This window comes from Pteropus vampyrus, unplaced genomic scaffold (assembly GCF_000151845.1).
Source record: "Pteropus vampyrus isolate Shadow unplaced genomic scaffold, Pvam_2.0 Scaffold17, whole genome shotgun sequence".
NCBI classification, from domain to species: Eukaryota; Metazoa; Chordata; class Mammalia; order Chiroptera; family Pteropodidae; genus Pteropus; species Pteropus vampyrus.
In genome coordinates, this window is record NW_011888798.1 from 7,315,136 (window position 1) to 7,322,054 (window position 6,919).

Here is a 6,919-nt window from a genome sequence, read left to right on the forward strand (position 1 = left end):
ATTTCTCATCATAATATAAATGCATTGTTAGTCTCCAACACTAAAAATAATAATAATAATAAAACATACCTTTACCCACATTACCCAAGTGCTCAGTCCTGCGTCTTCCTTTCTTCTCCACAAAACTCAGTTCTTAGATGGTCTCATGGTGATTTCTTGGATATATATATCGTCTCTAAGGTGATAACTTCTTAACCTTTCCCCTGGGTTTCAGTCTGGAATGCCTAGGCACTGAAGAGTAACATACCAACAAAAAGTAAGCCTTTAGCTTCTCACTACCATGTCTAACCTAATTCTTACCATTACTAGTCTACTTAGAAACGAACAGCTTAATTCACCCAGGTGTTCACACCAAAACTTTCTTGTTCCCAATCCATCACAAAAGTTGTGTTCGATCAACCTATAAATGAGATACCAATTAAAAAAGAAAAAATAAGAAAACCCAAGACACTAAATCATTAAAAAAAACCCAATCAAACCAAAAAAAACCTCATGGTGCTCAGAAAGACCAGCAAGGAAGCCAGGGGTCAAGACTGCTCTCTAAAGTTTCCAAAGGGTTCATGTACTCTGTGTGTCCCTGTTGGTTCCCCGCGCAGCTCCCACACCCCTGTGAGAAGTGTATGTGAATTCAATGAATGATTCAAGTTTTGACTGCAAATTCTTTCAGGTCTTTCCCTCCAATGCCCTTCTCTCCAAATGTCCCAAGTTCATCTCCACAACTGACATAGACTCACCACTTGCCTGTATCAAGTCTTCCCTGCTGGTCCATTAAAAATCTCTAAAGTGGTGAAACGTCTTGTATAGAGCTAAGAGAGGCCAGCTAGGCCTCCTGGGTCCCCTGGGACCGCCAACTAAAGGCCAAGCTGGGTCAGGCATAGATGCCTCCTGCCCACTTCTGGACTGCACCGTGGGATCCTGGGCTTGTTTCTTCCGCAAAGATCTCTGCAGCACCAGCAGCACAGCCCTCTGTGGAGCTCCTTCTGGGTGAGACCACCAAGACCACTAGGTGCATCTCCACACTTACCAGGAGTGGCTTTGTGGCCAGTCTGCTATGCACATAGCAACAGGCCCAGCTGAGCGTTCCCCAAGCGACAGCCCTCCCAAAGCGCGTCTGGATCGGGAAGCGCCCTGCCAGTCTAGCTAGGAGATCTTTCCGTTCTGGGACTGGCTGGGAAAGGATAGACTTGGATCTCTTGAGCCTGTTGTACTTGCTGCTGTTGCCCTCGACTCTACTGGATAGCGATTAGGAATACCTGTGCATCATGAATGCCATGGGCCATTAAGGAGGACTCGCAGTGGCTCTTGATGGTGACTGGTGGTGGGAGCATGTCTGTATGGCCCACGGGCATGCAGGATATGATATCCAGCAGCAGAGGCTCTGCAGGCTGAACACTTGGTTGGGCTCCCAGATCTTCTCCATGCCATGCCACATGAACACCACAAAGGACTCGATGCACAACGGCCCGATGTAGGTCCTTCAGTTCTCTGCGCAGGCACGCGCCTGCTCTGTGTGGACTCGCTGCTCTGTGGGGACTCGCTGCTCTGTGGGGACTCGCTGCGTGTTCCCAGGCAGAACCCAGGAGACCTCTCTGTAACCCCACCCCCATCGCGCCTGGCACATGCTCCTGAATGTCTTTGATTCACCAGTCTATGCAATGGAAGGACCAGCAGTTGGTAGTGTCATACACCCTGTGTCCCTTGGAATAAGACCTGAAGGTGGCTCAGAACTTGCCATGGCCCAACGTGCCCCAGAGCTCCAGCTTGACCCACACGCGGTCTAGCAGGATGGTGGTCGTCTTATACTCGATTCCATTCCTGTAGGTGTACAGGGTACTCAGCCACACAGTCTTGCAGGCTCTCCAGGATCTCACCTTAGTTTGCATGGCTATCACCCACCAGCAGGAACTTGAGCAGTTAATCATAGCCCTTAACCAGGCTTCCCTGAGTCGTCATCCTATGCCCAGGCACAGGCTGCGCTAGAGTGTGGCAGTGAAGGAGGCCACGTACCATCCACCTGTAGTCCCCCTCAGTCTGAGGTTCCACCTTCTTACTACCTCTATACCACTAGCATGTTTTTCACGGATAACTGAAATAGCCTCTAAACCAATATTCTTGCTTCTACTCTTGCCTCCATAGTTTATTCTCCACATAATAGCCAAGGTGATATTTTACAAATATAAATTGTATCAAGTCACTTCTGTGGTTGTCATTAGTGCTACCCACTGACCACACTGCCCTCCTGTCCCTTTGGATACATAGTAGGATTGCCTTCTTATGGGTGGATGGGGTTATATGTCTTGTTAATGACCAGTAAGTTGTAAGCAAAATGACACCTGCATTACTAGGTTACAGGATTTAATTGCTGATTCTAGACCATCCAGAATATACCCTTCCCACTGCCATAGAGACTGGCATGTTCCAGACAGTGGTGACTTCAGTCTGGGTCCTAGACTGAATATAATGAGCAGAATCCCTAGTAAATAGTGTACCCATGAGAAAAGTCTGTATTGCTTTAAGCCACTGAGATTTTCTTTTGTTACTACTGCATAACCTACCTATCTTGATCGATGTTCTCTGCTGCTTGAACTATGTTGCATGCATATGGAGTTCTAACATATTTTGAATAAAATACAAATCTCTTAACATGGCCTATACAAGCCTATGTGACTTGTCCCCTTCCTACTTCTTGATTCTTATACTCTAGACAGGCTGTCCATGTTGTTTTTCGACTTGCCAGGCCCAGTTAAGCTTTTTCCACTTTCTGTTCTTTGTGCCTGGAACATTCTCTCCTCAGATCTTCATGTGGCTGGCCCCATCACTTCTCTGGGTTTTCTGATCAATGTCACCCACTTAGCGTCTTACTTTCTCTCTTTAAAATCTGTTGCACACTCATATTGGTTGATATTTTTAATTTATGTATTAGATAGACCAGGTTATGCTAAAATAACAAAACAACCCCAAATCTCAGGAGTCTATCACAACAAAAATTTATTTCTTGCTCTTACTAAATGTCTAACTGAGATCAGCAGTGGATCTCTGCCCATTGTATCAAGCGAGGACCCGAGCTAATGGAGACTTCATTTTATCACAAGCTTCCAAGATCCCTTTGTAATGAAGGTGGGTACCATACAGTAGCACAAATGATTGAATATACAGTCTCGGAAGTGACATATGCTACTTCAACTAACCACAGGCAGTAACGATGTTATCTGGAAGGAAAGAAGAGTCTTCAGTGTCATCCCGGAGGAGAGAAAAATTAGATTCTCAGGAAAACCACAATAGTCAATAGTCACAGCTACTGTATTGGTTTTCTACTGCTGCATAACAAGTTACTACTAAGCTATACTTAAAAAAACCTTCTTTTATTAGCTCACAGTTCTATAGGTCAGAAGTTTGTGTGGGCATAATTTGGTTCTGTGCTCAGGGTATCATAAAGCTAAAATCAAGACTGAGTTGGGTGCTTGCAGTTGTAGGACCGAGGTCTCTGTTCCTTGCTGGCTATTCTCTGGTCCTAGGGACCACTCACATTCCTCTCACATTGCCCCCTTCATGTTCAGACCAGCAACAGCACGTCAAGTCCTTCTCATTTCTCTCTTTGTCTAACCATCCTTTCTGCTTTCTGCAGGAAACATCACCAGCAGCATATTGTTCTTGTTGCCTCTCTCATTAATCCTTATCTTCTTTTTCTTTTGCCATTTAAAGCTCATATTGTTTAATCTTCCTCTCTCCCCATCCTCTGCCATCTCTTCCTAGAGCTAGTCTTACTCTTCCTCTCCCACCAGATAAATCCAGCTTTTTGTGTTTATGAATATTTCAAATATTTGACTTCTTGGAACTTTCATGATACATTTGAACAGATAATACAGGTCTCCACCTCATCCTTACTCACTGGGAGGTGTTTTGGCCCATGGCGAAATGGATTTTCATGATGACTTTTTCTTTAGAACATCCTCTCTGTGCCAACTTCTCATACTATGTATGCAGACATTCTTGTCTCTCTGACACTCTTTCTAGGAGTCATGGAAAATCGAATAATAGTCATGCTATAACTGTTCATTCCTTTTATTAGCCCCGTCTATTCTCAGATTTCCCCTCCATTATCATCCAAATTTAAATACACACACACACACACACACACACACACACACACACACACACACACACATATATAAAATTTGTCTTATATATGTTAGGAAGTATATAGAAGGGCAATATATATATATACGTACACACACTGCTACTACTACTATTTCTGAAAACTTTCCAAACTAATTTTTTCCATCCTTAGTGAAGTGCAATGTGGTATCTCTCCCAAGCACTCTCTGAGTTAAAACGCTTACTCTGTCTGCAAGTACTCTATCCATGCAGGACCACATTTATGAGGACGGGTCTTGTCTGTATACAAATGGCAGTTAAAAGTGTTTATGCCATAAGAGAGTGTTATCTCAGCTAGTACTGACATGGTTTGCAAACCTTCAGGAAATAGCCAGGATCAAGGTTCCAGGATACTCACCTCCAGTCTCTGGATAGAGAATATAATCTTTATCTGAGTGAGAACAGCTCTTCTTTAAGAAATTTAATTGTAAAAAATAGTATTTAGAGATAATCATATTAAAAGTGTGTACTCTATATTCTCTTCTAAGTATTTGGATTCTCATACTCCATTTTTCCATGGCCTTTCAAACAACCTTTGCTTACTGTGGCCGATTTATATTTTTTCCTCTCCTCAGCAAGTGCTACCATATGAGACCACCCAGATCTGTATCCTATCTAAGTTAGAGATACTAAATTGCACTCTGATATAATGCTCTTGACTTTTATCAAAGGTCTTTGTAAGGACTATCATATATTCTTCTGCATTTGATATGAAATAGGGACTGAGAATATTTTCTTCTAGATTCTGTATGTCTCCTTTTCAATGTAGGAAATCTCTCTCCAAGTTCAATATGAAGAAACCTTTATTTTCTTCAGAGACGGGTATATTAAGACCTCAAAATATTTTCCTCTGCAAATTGGCTGCTGAGAAACTCCGTGGGTCTTATGATCAATTCCAAAAGCTGCTTTTATCCTTTAACTCAGACCTCTCCAGGCCAGCATACATTCAGTCCAGGTAAACTGCATCTTCAAGTGCAATGTTTATGTGTGACCATGTGTGAAACAGAAAGAAAGAGAAAATGGCATGTGTTGGGGTGGGGAAAAGTAAATGAAAGGAGGAGCAGCAGGAGCCAATGAAACCACATGGTTTCAGATTGTGCCTCAAATCCCAGGTCTGCTATTTGATTGTCACAATTTACATATCCTCTGTAAGCTTAGGTTTCTTCATCGGTAAATTGTTAATGAAAATACTTGCTTTATAGTTATTGGGAGGATCAATAAAAATAAATCTTTAATACAATATCTGGTTCTTAGTAAAAGCTCAGTAAATGATAGCTCCGATTGTCCATATTATTACATTATTGAAGAATAAAGATGGAGAGAAATCTAAGCAAAGAAGTCAACAGCCTCAAAATGGAACTACTGGTGAGCTGTCTTTAATGCACTTTCTCTTTGAGATGTGCAGAGCTTCAGACCTCCAGAAAACTATGACATCATAATGCTTTTCCTCTAAGAATTCTATCTTTCTTTCTTTTTTTCCTTCTTTTAAGATTCATAACTAATTATGGCCACAGCTTTGTTCAACAGTGTTCATTCATTCTTTTATTTATCATTAATTCATTTATTCATAAAATTCTGTGAATCTGCTTTGTGTCAGATACTGAGCTAGGTGCTGGGGGTATAATAGTTAATATAGGCACAACCCTGCCTTTACAGGGAGCATAATCTAGAGAAGGAGACAGAATAAAGGCTACTATAAATGTTGATTGTATGTGCCTCCTTTTGTCACTAGCAACAGTGACCCAGTGAGCTATTTCTTAGAAAAGTCTTAATGAATCCTTCTAGGATTATTTATGACTAATGAAGAGCCTCTAAAAAGGTGAAAAGCTTAATCCAAATAAATGAATCTCTAATGACAGAAGTTTAGTTAATGTGGCACCAAGAGTAAAACAGATATTTAAATCAAAGGCTCTGCCAAAAACCCCTTAAATCTCACCACATGGTTAACTCTTATTATGCTGGAAAATAAAGCTTCGATATTCTTTGCACCTGGTGACTGTTAAACAATAAGGGATGTTCTCAACTCTATGCCTCAAAGTGATACTCTTCTTCCTTATATATAAGCTCAAGAAAACTGGGGTCTGTTTTATATTTTAAAGATGAAAAGTCCTTCTTGACTAGATGAGTAAAGAAAGATCTATAATTGGAAGAACGAGAGGATTTTCATTGTAAGCTGACATATTTAAACATGGAAATGTCGGACACATAATAAAATTACAAAATAGAATGTGACAATTCAAGTTGAATTTGAATTAAGTGGTCCTCAAGGACCACTGATTGCTGCACATTAGAATCACCTAGGGACCTCTTTTTAAAAATTCCAGTGCCTGTGTTCCATCCTAGACCAATTAAATAAGCATGCTTGGGATCTGGACATGAAAATATTTTTGGATTTAAATATCCTAGAAGATTTTATTTTACAGCTAGTGTTGAGACCACTAGAGCAGAGGACAGGATTTGCAGAAACTGAGATGTACCCTGAAGGCTTGGCCAGATTTTGATAGATGTAGAGTAGTGAAAATGGCTGTCTGTCAAGAGACAAATAGTCAGACTTGAGAATGGAGCTGAGAGCACCCTTCATCCTCCAAGCAGTAAGAAGCCAGGACCCTCAGCCCTACAACCACAAGGAAATGAATTCGGCCAACAATTGGAGTGAGTGTGGAAGTGGATGATTTCCCAGTCAAGCCTTCAGAGCAGAATGCAACCTGGCTGACACTTTGATCGCAGTCCATGAGACCTTAAGCAAAGGACCCCGTTAAAAGCT

The 6,919-nt window shown here is 41.5% G+C and overlaps 1 pseudogene; it reads right to left on the minus strand.

Annotated features, from left to right (window-relative positions):
- Positions 1–868: 868 nt before the first annotated feature.
- Positions 869–1,953, minus strand: LOC111736063 (annotated as a pseudogene).
- Between the last annotated feature and the right edge of the window lie 4,966 nt (positions 1,954–6,919).